General features: G+C 39.4%; 1 protein-coding gene across 3 annotated transcripts in view; it reads right to left on the bottom strand.

The window, feature by feature from the left end:
- ZSWIM6 (zinc finger SWIM-type containing 6) overlaps positions 1-12671 on the bottom strand; it is a 196132-nt gene that overhangs the window by 128851 nt on the left and 54610 nt on the right. Inside the window, exons 1-2 of one of the 3 annotated variants that reach the window (XM_058731683.1) lie at positions 6010-7958; positions 4262-4330 (exon numbers count right to left, since the gene is read on the bottom strand). The exons of 1 other annotated variant lie outside the window; for it this stretch is intronic. The gene's annotated coding sequence lies outside the window, so the exon portion shown is untranslated. Of the gene's footprint in view, positions 1-4261; positions 4892-6009; positions 7959-12671 lie in introns of those variants that run through there. One more of the 3 variants, XM_058731674.1, reaches the window with a different exon arrangement.

Here is a 12671-nt window from a genome sequence, read left to right on the forward strand (position 1 = left end):
GTTTAAATTTCTCAAATTAATGTGAAGATAAAAGAAGAAACTAAGAGAAGACCACACTCCACTAATAGAAAAAGACGGATGATTATGAAGAAAAACAATGTAGATCCTATTTATAAAAAATCTACTTAGGTAACACATTTATGTAAAGAAAGTACACATTTTTTAATTGGTCTCATCTTGTTTTAGGGGTATGGGAGGTTGTCAGCTTACCCATCACATCTTCAAATGGAGCTTTCCATCAACTTACAAATATAAAAGAGGACAAAGCTAATATATTTTAATATGGCACTAAAAACACAACATCCACCAACCAGATGACTAGAGAGAAGTACAAATGCTCTTTCATTCCTTGAAGCCCTCTTAGTTCATGAACACCTGGTACCTGTGGCTTTATCTGTCGAGTAGTAAGTCCCACTGGACCTATGACTTACGACTCAGAACTTCCAAGGTCAGGATGAGTCAGTATCCAATAATTCTCAAATCTAACTGGGCATCAAAAGCACCTACCTGCATAATAAGTCAACAAATACAGAGATTTTCACGATTCAAGCCTCAGACTTCCTAAAGTATAAAAGCTGACAGTGGGGCCTGGGAAACTACTTGGTTAAAACAAAAACCAAAAAAACCCAAAAATACCTCCCTACATGACTCTCTGATTTGTAAACAAGTAGTTTGGAAAATAGTAGACTGGGCAGGGCCATGAAGGGAACAAGGGGACTAGAGGGAGTGGTGAGAATCCTTCTTCTCTCTTGAGTTCACCTTCTCTGCCTCGTATCTCAGCCCCAAAAATGAAAAGGCAGTTTCTAGGAGAAAAGCGACAAGAGTTACAGGAATAGCAACTGTTAAGGGTTTCCTCTTTAAAGCCCACCTGCCTTTGTCAACCTTAAGGTCTGCTGCCCACAGCAAATTTGAACCAAAGATAGCAGAACAGGGACAAGGGTTCTCCTTGTGGGGTGGTAGCCATGGCTTAAAGGCGCTGGCAACAATAATTCAGGAAGGTGCTGGAAGCCCTTTGAGGTTTTCCATCTGCCTCAACTTATGCCATTATTTGCTTAAAAATTTAGTCCTAGGGAACAAGAAGAAAATGTAATCATTTTAAGAATTCAACTGATAGGAAAGGGGAGGGAGGGGGTTTTACCCTATGGTATAAAAAGTAACTTTTCAAACCTCCTAAGATGGCTCTTAAAAAGACTGTATGAGGGGGCCTAATTCATCTCTTAGCAAAGACTACAGCTAGTGCTCTCCAGGGGAAGAAATTAGAAAATACACTTCAGGGGCTGAATGATTTCCAAATGATTTAATTGCTTTCACTGTCAAAAATATTACTTAAATACCAGGAAGCTCATAAGATTGCAAGCTATGAACAGAGCATTAAAAACTGCTTCCTTTTGGGACAAAAATATATACTAGCCAAAAAAAAGTTTTCAACTCCCATGCAGAGTCTGAGTATCCATTACTCTGTATGATTCCAGACTCGTGTTTGACATGCATAATTTCCCTTCTGATTTTATTCAAAACATTCTCTTTCCTTTTCCAAGCCTACTTCCTAAGCCTGGAGACAAAGTGTTCCTTTTCCCACCTCGTCCATGTGATGATGCACCCCTGCAACAACTAAAGGAGGTATAGGCCTCTAGCGGTCTTACTTGTTAGTCTGTGAAAATCCGAAGCTGCCAACTGCACACAGATTAGAATGGTCCTGTTGAGAACAGCTCCCTGCTCTGTATCAAGAGAAATGGGACTGACCACAAGTCACATGGTTTAGAAACTCCAAGCCTTTTTCCATTTTTTTTATTTTTCCATTTTATTTTTATTTTTATTTTTATGTTTTATTTTTCTAAACAATAACATAAATTCAACAGCCCCAAGAGTTCTGAACGCTATAAATTCTAAATTTTTTGGTAATATGAAAAGTGTCCCAGTGAATAATCACTCCATCTTTAGTTACTGCCTAAATTGAATGGGTTTTTTTAAGTAAATCCAGCCGACGGTTTCAAGATAGTCTTTAAGAACCAGAGTTACCTCAAGGACACCAAAGACTTGTGTCCTCAATGGAGTCCAAAATCTTTGTTTCTTCTATGTCAGATGTGTAAACTTGGCAAATAACATCATTTGTAGACAACATATTATTCTTAGTGCAATGCACAATTACTCCCTTAATTTTATCACAAAATCACAGATACATGCATTTCCCCCATATTACCTAAGTGTACAACATAAAAGCAAGGATTCTGTTTTATTTGTTCATTTCTATATCCCTAGGCCCTATCACATAGTATATGTTCAAATCACTATTGGTTAATGAATGTTGCCCAGTTACAATATATACAGAAATGAAGTTAATTTCTTTCACTCATTTAGATATAAGACTCAACTGTATATATTGAAGTATAAATTATACATTATGCTCAACAATGCAAATTCAAAATCTGCCCATGGGGACAAAGTAACAGTTATTTTGAGAATAATAACTTTGAATTTCCTAAGTTGAGTGCAACTGGATACTTAACCTTTAAGGTGCAAAACCTTATGTATTTAATAAAATTGAATCCCATTAGAGTTCTAATTTCCACATGTACCCCTACAGCACTGTAATCTAGAAACCATACAGCATCTTGTTCTCCACAGAAAGTTAATCGTTAAAGACTCCTTCATTTGAAGAGCTTCTAGACACAGTATTTCCCATATTAATGGAAATTCTTCTATATACTGTTCCTGGAATCCATGCTGCAAAAGTCTGACTTACTTCAAGTAATTAAAGCCTTTATATAAGTTGGAAGCCAAATCTAAACAAGGCAAAATTCCAATGATAATGAGTGACTCAATGCAAAATTCTGTAGTTTTAAAAGTTCTCATTAATAATTAAGTACATCAAAATTCCAAGCATTTATAGGTCCATGTTCAAAATCATTCTCACAGGTTAGTCTTCCATTCCAAATGTTCTTCTACCTTTTACGGTACAATTCATCTTTTCTAATCCTTACAAATAAGGTCCTTTCATTCCACAGTATGTGTGCTCTATTACTGCTTAATACTTTACACTAAAGAGAACCTCAAACACAGAAATATCTAACTGCTACCATTACTTGGGATACACATGTTCCATAAAGGACATTGTAAGAGTGATAAAATAAGAGGAGATAGTTTCTTAAATTTTGCCCCCTCTTTACAAGACTTCTAGGGACAACTGAGTGGCTCAGTTGGTTAAGCATCCAACTCCTGATTTTGGTTCAGGTCATGATCTCACGATCATGAGATCAAGCCCGGTGTCAGGCTCCACATGAGCATGGAGCCTGCTTGGGATTCAGGATTCCCATTCTCAATCTCTCTCTCTCTCTCTCTGCTCCTCCCCTGCTTATGCTCATGTGCATTCACGTGCACACTCATATGTTCTCTCCCTCTCAGTCTCTCTCTAAATAAATAAACATAAAAAAAAAAAAAAAAGACTCCTGGAATGTTTTTTTCCAATTTCTCCTTCTACCCCTGGAGGATAAATTTAAACTGTCTAAAGTTATAGTCTTTTGAAAAACTCTAAGGTATATATGTAGTAGTACCTCTGGAAAAAAGATCAGAAACCTTCTTAACATAGGACATTTCCTCCTTCTATTGGCCCACAAGGCAATTCAGTACTCAGTTCTGGGCATTCCAGAGGTCAGGAAGCCATAGGAAGACTGAGAGCACCAAGAAAAACACAAGATGGGGACTAGTGGGCAATATTATTGGAGATCACATAAGGAAAGGCTCACCTAAGTAGAACACAAGAACTGGCAAAGAGCTGGCACCAGCAGTCCAAATGCACACGAAAACAGAAACTTACAAATACAGAATTTTCAAGACAGATGATAACTTACTGAGAAGCCTGTTTGAACTGAAGGCTTCAAAACAAGACAAATTACATCCAGCTATGATTAAAAACATATTGCTGGTAAGAGCCTGGAACCACTATGATGGTTCCCCACACATTAAATGTAAAGAACAAAGAAAGATGCTGGTTCTCTGCCACAAGAGTCTCCACTTGGCTTTGCCTTGGTCAACATTTTCATCAACTACCTGGGATGGACTCAGGGGCAGTATCAGAGAGGAGAAATGAGGAGAACACAACCTGTGGGACTCCCTAATATCCAGGACAGACGGAAAGGTCAGAAAACTCAGCAGTCAGGAGCAAGGAACAAGTATAAAACAATTCACAAGAAAAAAGAATTAAATATAAAGTACTGCCCTAGAGCTAAAACATAAGCTGTTCATCTACAAAATAAGGCCTTACCTGTGAGCAATTCATGTGAAAGACAACTCCAAGGATGAGAGCTACATGCTCAACATAGCAGAAATCTGTCTATAAAATAAACCAACAAAAACATCAACTTGGGCTATTCTCATTAAATTACAGTTTCCAAACATTCTTAGCATGCACTGTGCTAGTCACATCCTAGCTAAAGTACTGGATATGCTTCTCCAAGGGTCACATTTTAAAAGTGGCAGTGAAAACCTGAGATATTTCAGAAAAGTTAGCATGATATTGAAGTTCTGAAATACATCAAAGAGCAATGGTTAGAGCTTCGGCAGCATAACCTGGAAAAAATTAACCTGACACTCGTTCAATATCTGAAGACCTGTTGCGTGAAAGATGGAAGATATAATTAGGACTATGGGAAGGCTAGGAATCTACACACCATGAAAAGCTCCTCAATATTAAGCTGTTCAAAGCTGCACTGAAAACAAAGAGTTCCCCATCTCTAGAAGGGAAGGGAAGCTGAGGCTGAATGAAACAGCCAATAGAGACAGAATAATGACCTGCCAAGAGTGCTTCAAGGCTGTCTACCTGTGCTCTTATGGAAGGCTGCATAAGCTACTTCCAACCCAAGAGCCTGGAGATCACCTACAGCCCTTGAACGGTAAGAGACAAAAAAAAAAGAAAAAAAAAAAGAAAAGAAAAAAAAAATTGAAGCCAAAACCAGCAGACTACCTTTCTCAAGTATCACAATCATATATTAGCAAACCCAGAACCAGAAGCCAGCATTCCGGGCTCCCAGATCCACACTCTTCATATCCTGTTCCATCTTGTTCCTGCTCTTCTTCCACATATCAGGCCACTTTGACCCTTGTCTTCCTCAGAGATGATTCATACTTGAGAAGGAGGAGTTGGAAGAACCCATGGGATAAGTGATTTTGTTTGTTTCTCACTTCCTTACATACAGTTCAAAGTTACTCTGATAGCTCAAGAAACACCAATCCTTCACGTACACAGATATCATACACCTTCTTCTACTAAAAATTCAGCTCTGAGAGCTTTGCACTGAGGATTCAGGTCCTTCAGGCCTACAAAGAGGAATGGCTCAAACCTTTCACCTAATTCAGTAAGTATTGATAGATTCTAGAAAAGGCAAAAGAGGATCTTATTTTTCCTCCTCAGTCAAAAAGACAGAAATGAAATCTGCACCGGCAAAGAAACAGATTTCAGTGTGTAAGAGAAACTGCCAGCGTGAATAATTTTCTCACTCCAGTCACATAAAAGGATTTAAATTCACAATCAAACTCAGTGTTTCCAATCAAAATACATTTTCAAATAATAGATGCTGACTGACTTTTTAAAGAGCCATAAAACTCGCTCCTCTTCACTCCCTGAACTGCCATTCAGCCATATGACCCAAAGCCATCCTTCCTTTTCGCACTAACAGGAACCCTAGTAACAATAGTCCACAAATTCAGTTTGTTCCCTAACTCCCAGAAAATTATTCTCAGAATTGCAATCACACAATGCTTGGTTTAATCATAAAAACACAATCTTAATGAACCTCTGCTAAGGCTCACCAGGTGCCAGATGCTATGCTAAGTACTTTATGGCCTATTGATAAGGCAAATATTATCCCCGTGTTGTAAATGAAGAAAACAAGGCTCCAAGAGATTAACTTACTTGCCCAAGGTCAAGAGCTACTAAGTGTAATGGCCATGCTTCAAACTCCAAACTCCAAGTCTACAAATTTCACCACTTTACAGTGCTGCCTGCCTACTTACTTGCACAAGGAGAGTGATCCTGTAGACTCCAAGCAACAACTGGAACCACAGCAAGGAGGGGGTCCTGAGTTTGTTTATTCAAGGGTTTCACAGGGACCAGATGACAGAAGGGACCACAGGGCACAAAGTGCCATTCTTGGAAACACTGCTGAGATGAGATTTTGTAACCAGAAACATTAATGGCAGCAGGAGGGACTAAATGTAGGTATGAAAACGAACTTCCTTTATTATGAAGGTAAGCCTCTGATAGTTACATTAATAATGATTAAATTTCTCATTGCTTTGTGTGCTAAGCACTGGAATCAAATTTCTTCTCTTTAGGATTGGGATCCTACAGCCCACTCTATACACTTGGAATACAGGCAGCAGCAAGAACTCTATTCCCCTTCAGAAGTCACCTCCTGACAGCTTGGCTGTCACTGATGGGCTGTGCATGCCAACATCCCCAGAGGGCCCCTGCTGCGAGGCTGAGGATTCACTGCACGCGCAGACCAACAAAACAAACTGTCATTTTTTTCCTGAAATGTGGATTCAGCCACAATTGCCACCCCCCAGAGCATTTCACTGATTCCCTAATATAACACTCAAAGTGAATTTGACTAATCAAATTTTGTTAGTAGTAAATTTATTCCTGGGTATTTTATTATTTTTGATGCAAGTATAAAAGGGATAATTTTATTAACTTCTCTGATAGTTCATTAGTACATAGAAATGCAACAGATTTTTGCATATTTTGTATCTTGCAACTTTAACAAGGCACTGTATGTAAAATGCTCCCAAGAGATTAACTATGTCCAGTTCAAAAATTTAATAATGAATATTTAAAAGACATCAGAAGGATCAGTCATTTAAACCTAAACCCACTCTCCAAAAAACCATGTGTTTTCTGAATATTTTTCTTCAGCAGCATGTAGAAATTATGACCAAAAACTTACATTTAAAAATGTCTAATTAGTGCATTGATGAATGTAGATTTCTGCCCTTTTCTTTACTTAAACCAAGCTAAACTGAAGTTAAAATATGCTATGCTTGGGGCGACTGGGTGGTTCAGTTTGTTGAGTGACTGACTTCGGCTCAGGTCACGATCTCACAGCTTGTGAGCTCGAGCCCCGCGTCGGGCTCTGTGCTGACAGCTCAGAGTCTGGAGCCTGTTGCAGATTCTGTGTCTCCCTCTCTCTCTGCCCCTAACCCACTCGCATTCTGTCTCTGTGCTCTCAAAAATAAACAAACATTTTTTAAAAACGCTATGCCACTAAAAACAAAACTTTTCTGACACCTCATACTGCCATCTTACATCGGTAAAGTATTTTGCAAGCTAAATAAAATGTTTCATTCACATTAGAATGAGCACATTCAATTCTCACAAAAAATCTGTACAATTAGGAGGTAGAGGTGTTACAGGGATAAGTCTGCAAAAGAAGATGGAAGTGATAGAGGTAAATAAGACATCTAGGGCACAGTGCTCGAAGTGGTGAGACATAAGTGGAAACCCAACCTTCTGGATCCACGCTGCCAAAATCACATCTGCCTCCACACACCAGACTGTACCTTCTGATCTCAGTATACGCAGGAGATTTGTAAAGAAGCACAAGCTTTCCAGATTCTTTCACTTCCAAGCCAATACACTGATTGAGAATTCCTCAAACCAACATCTGCCCCTCAAGAAAACATCTTTAAAGCTTAGTAAGATATTCAAGTCAACAGCCCACTGACTGCCCTCCCCCCGTAAATCCTGCTTATTTACTCCATTTGAATAATTTATAAAGGAATAAATTCTCTAAGTACACTTTAATATCAGACTATGAATACAGTCCATGGCCTACTGTGTCTTACTTAAAAACTCTGCTTAAAAGATCAAGTGAATAAAATGTCTTAATTTATATACTAGAAATTCTAAGTCCTAATCTCTTCTGATACATTTTTAAAATTTTTTAACCAAGTGTTTTTCAGTTTTTGAAAATCCATTTTGTTTTAAAGTCAGGTTTTTTTAAAAAATCAATTAAGTATTTATCGAGCTATTACATGTCTAGCCCTATGCTCATTTCATCAATTAAACCACTGATTTTTATCTTAACTCTGATATTGCTTAACTCAGTATTCAGAGATGACACCCTGACAGATCCATATTTGTGTGCAGGTATGAAATGGGGGGGAAAAAAATCAATGCACAGCAGTCTTTTTCTGCACTGCACAAAGACTGTTCCTCTTTGCATAGCCTGCCGTCTGTCCTGTGTCGGGCTGTCAGGCAAGGCTGGGTAAGGACACACCCTGTGCCATCCCCCAAACCTGTATCTATACACCAGGTTGGACTGCCTGGACATAAGTTTTCTCAGCACTAAGCAGTTATACCACCTGTCTGAAATGGCGTCCCTTTATTAAAGGAGTCTTTCTGCTTACTTTACAGACCCTGAAAGCCTTGCTGAGGGAATGAGTCACATTATAAATGTACTCCCTCTAGTACTAATGTTTAGCACATCCCCTAACTCATAAATGGGATTTTTATCACTCCATGAAATGAGCACAATAGGTTTTCATTTGCTGCTCATGAATGTGCCCATGAATCAAGGCACAGGGCTAATTAAAGCTTTGTGATGATGCCCCACTATCACTAAAAGATCAAGTCCAACTCTTCATCACAGCACACAAGGCCCACTATGGTCTCTACCATCTCCTCTTCAAGCATCCCCCTCTCCTCCAACACTTAGCGTGCCAGCCATGAAAGCTGTGCAGAATGTGAATCACAAAAGAGGTGTAACTGTTTCCTATCTCCACATTTTTGCACAAGCTTTACCTGCTGCCTAGAATGAGTGTATCTCCATACCCCCAACTCTCACCCCGCCTTTCCCCCTCCTAACAACCTTCCCCCTCCAACTCTTCTCATTTTCCACCTCTGGGTACAAGTTTCCCCGTCTCTTCTGGAAGCCTTTGCAGCCTTTCTTCCTCAGAAAGAACTGATAACTCCCCTCTCAAACACACCACTCAGAGGGTACTTGGTGTGCCATCTATCAAGCTACATGCTTTGAGGTTATCTTACTTTCCACAAGGTGAGCTCCCAGAAGAGGAGGAAGGGGTCTGACTCAGTTTTGCACTCCTAATACACACCAGTGCTGGCAGCACAAATCAGGCAATAATGGAAGGAAGACTGGCACTGCTCAGTTGCCCAGGGCTCATCTATCCCAGAAAACTGTTCCCACACAGGGGTTGCCAGAGCCCAAGCAGTCAGATCCTGGCTGACTCCCTCATGACCAGCCTTGGAGAAGGCACCGAGGGTGTCAGCAGCCTCGAGAGCATGCCCAGAGACAAAGATACACTTTCCCCAGTGAAGAGCACAAGTAGGCAATGCCAGGCAGAGAAGGAACGAGGAGGCAAACACTCCATCGGCATTTCCACCCACCTGAAGGAAGGGAATTTCCTAATCATAAAAGCTTACCTTTTATCTCAATTCATACAGCCTTGTCTCCTACATTCAGCAATAAATTGCTGCTTTGTAGTAGAAATAATTCAATACAACAGAACGTGGACATAAAATAAACAGCCCCCAAAATGGAAATAGTCCTTATATTTCCTAAATTCAACCAGTCAACAACTTTATCCTACCTCTATAACTAGAACACTCCATAGATTTTGACTCAGGGGCTACTTGATTTAATTTTATATATCATATAATAAAGTTATTTATCTTGTTTCCAAGTTCCCTACAGGTTAAAAGCAGCAGGTTTGAGAAAAGAGTTTTATAAGGAAGACAAAAATAAATCTATAAAAATGCAGACCCCCAAGCCCCCAAAACCAGCAATCTGGACCATTTTGGCCCTATATATGTGGATGCTAATAACTACATTCAGTCTAAAAGAGCACAGGTCAGATTCTTAAAAGGGAAAATTGTCAGCTTTCCAGAACTGCTGACCATACAAAATTATATACTTTTTAATATATTGCCACAAAGTATAATTATATTTAAAATAAAATTATATTAGTATTTCTATTTACAGAAATTTGCCCCCAAAATACAAGCGGACAAGAGGAATATGCCACTATGCTTAGGGTAGCATTGCTCCCAATAGTGAAAAACTGAAAACTAAACACCTATCAAAAGGGTACTGAGAAATAGATTATGATATATACATCAAGTGAAACACAATTCAGTCATTTTAAAATATGATACTCATTAGCACGAGAAAAAAGCCACAACAAAGTATTAAGTAAAAAATTAAGACTGGTAAATGGCATGTGTTATAGAAGTTCACTCATGACACAAGAGTGTACACATGTGTATGTTCGTGTTATGTGCACATGGACACCCATGCATGCAAATTACCAAACTGTCGACAGTGATCAATCTGGAATTACTAAACTGTTAACCGTGATTTTTGCTTCCTCACAATTTTCTATATTGTCTGAATGCTCTACAGGATCAAAGATCTTATATATAATGAGAACAAAATTATTTTTGAAAAACAGACTCCAGTATAGGCACATACATCTCAAACACTGGTTTAGAGAATAAAAGAAAAGGGAGAAAAAAGCAAGTACTTGCATGTATGTAACTAGCCTGGACACAACCACCAAGTGTTGCTTTACATCTATCTGCCATAATAGAGAAATCATCTTCCTGTTGAGCAGGCTAGAAAGAGGAAGAAAACAGGTTGGTCTTGCTGTCTCAGGGATAGAAGAGGTGGGGGGGGGGGGGGGGGGGAGGGCAGGAGAGACAGGCACACTCAGTGTCACTTCACGGCAAAACATTATAATTTCTGGCTTTGCTTTTTCATTTCTCTAAAAATGTTTCTATACGGTATTGCCATTTGTTTTCATTTCAGCGCCTGTAAAATAGAAGGGCCTGTGTCATAAAGGAAGTCAAGGCAGTCTTGAATAATCAGAACTCTTCTGTACTATGGTTTAATGTCAATTTGTTTTCTGGCACTGCTTCTTCTAGGTCTTCTTTCTCATCATCTGGCACTGGTTTAGAAGCACTCATCTCCATCAAGCCATCTTCTGTTTGTTCCTCTAGCGTGCTGTCGATTAGCTCTCGAATTTCTTCAAGCTCCCTACCTTAAAACCCTTTGCCCCCACTTTTTTGGCCATACACACAATCTCTGTCATAATTTCCTTAACTGACTCTGTTGTAAACTTTGGAAGTCATGCACAACATCTGGACAGAGGTCTCTCCAGCAGGAATTTATTGTTTTGGGCTTGATGGCTTTCACTGCTTTTTCTAAAACAATGATAGCATCTTCAATGATGTAATCCTTCCAGACTTTCATGATGTTCTCTCTCTCTTAGGGTTCTCTTCCACAGCATTGACAATCCTTTCCATAAAGGATCATGTGTAACGAGACTTAAAGGTCCTCATGACTCCCTGGATCTAGAGGCTGAATCAGAGACACCGTGTTTGGGGGCAAGTAGACAACTTTGATGCATTCAGTGCTGAACTCATGGGGTTCTGGGTGGCCAGGGGCCCTGGCCAATATCAAAAGAACTTTAAAAAGGAGTCCCTTACTGTCAAGGTACTTCCTGACTTTAAGGACAAAGCATCGATGGAACCAGTACAGAAAAAGGGTTCTCACTGTCCAGGCCTTCTTGTTGTACAATCAAAAGACTGGCAGCTGGTGTTTATCTTCCCTTCAAGGCCAAGGAGTTAGCAGCTTTATAGATGAGAGCAGTCCTGATGATAAATTTGACTTCATTTCCACAAAACACTAGATTTAGCCTATCCCTTCCTGCCTTATATCCTGGTGCTCACTTCTCTTCCTTACTAGGTAAATGTCCTCTGAGGCATTTTCTTTTCCAGAATAGGGCACTTTTGTCTGCATTAAAAACCTATTCAGGCAGATATCCTTTCACCTCAGTGCTTTTCTTAATGTTGGGTATGGGAACTCGTCTGCTACCCCCTGGTCAGCAGAAACTGTTTCTCCAGGTATCTTGACATTTTTAAGCCAAACCTCTTCCTAAAATTATCAAACCATCCTTTGCTGGCATGGGATATTCTCCAGCTTTAGGTCCTTTACTTTCATATGGTCATATGATGACTTCACCTTTTCAAATCACTTGAAGAGTCTATAGGAATGTCTTTCTCGCAGCAATCCTCACCTACATAAAAACTGCATGTTCAAAATGAGATGAAAAAGTATTTTGCAGAAAGTACAAGGTTTTTGCACCTATGGCACAGTTGCAGCAACAGCTTCACAAAATTTCCTTTTCTTTTTTTACAGTGGTCCTTATGCTGGATTCATTTATCCTGAAATGGTGGGCAACAACAGGTGAAGACCTCAATCTATGGTAGATGTCAAGAAATTCCATGTTTTCTTCTAATGTCAGGACTTTTCTCTGCTTCTTGGGAGCACTTCCAGCATCACTAGTGCACTTTGTGTGGGGCCCCTGCTGTCATTCAAGGTTTACAGTATTGCACTAAACACAGTGAAAAGTACATGAGAACCGCACGAAAGAACTTTTCACCGTGATACACAATTTACCATAAAGACAAACTGCTCACAAGAAAATCAGTGTTACACGGTGCTTTAACCAGATACTTGCAATGCTTGAGCTCAGTACAGTGGCAACAAGAAGGGCCTACAAAATTATTACTGTAGTATAGTATGTACTACAGTTAATTTTCTGTGGCTAGGATTTAATAATGCATCTTTACGTTTACATATCTCAACTGTGAG

The sequence above is a fragment of the Neofelis nebulosa genome, chromosome 1 (assembly GCF_028018385.1).
Source record: "Neofelis nebulosa isolate mNeoNeb1 chromosome 1, mNeoNeb1.pri, whole genome shotgun sequence".
In the NCBI taxonomy this organism is placed as follows: Eukaryota; Metazoa; Chordata; class Mammalia; order Carnivora; family Felidae; genus Neofelis; species Neofelis nebulosa.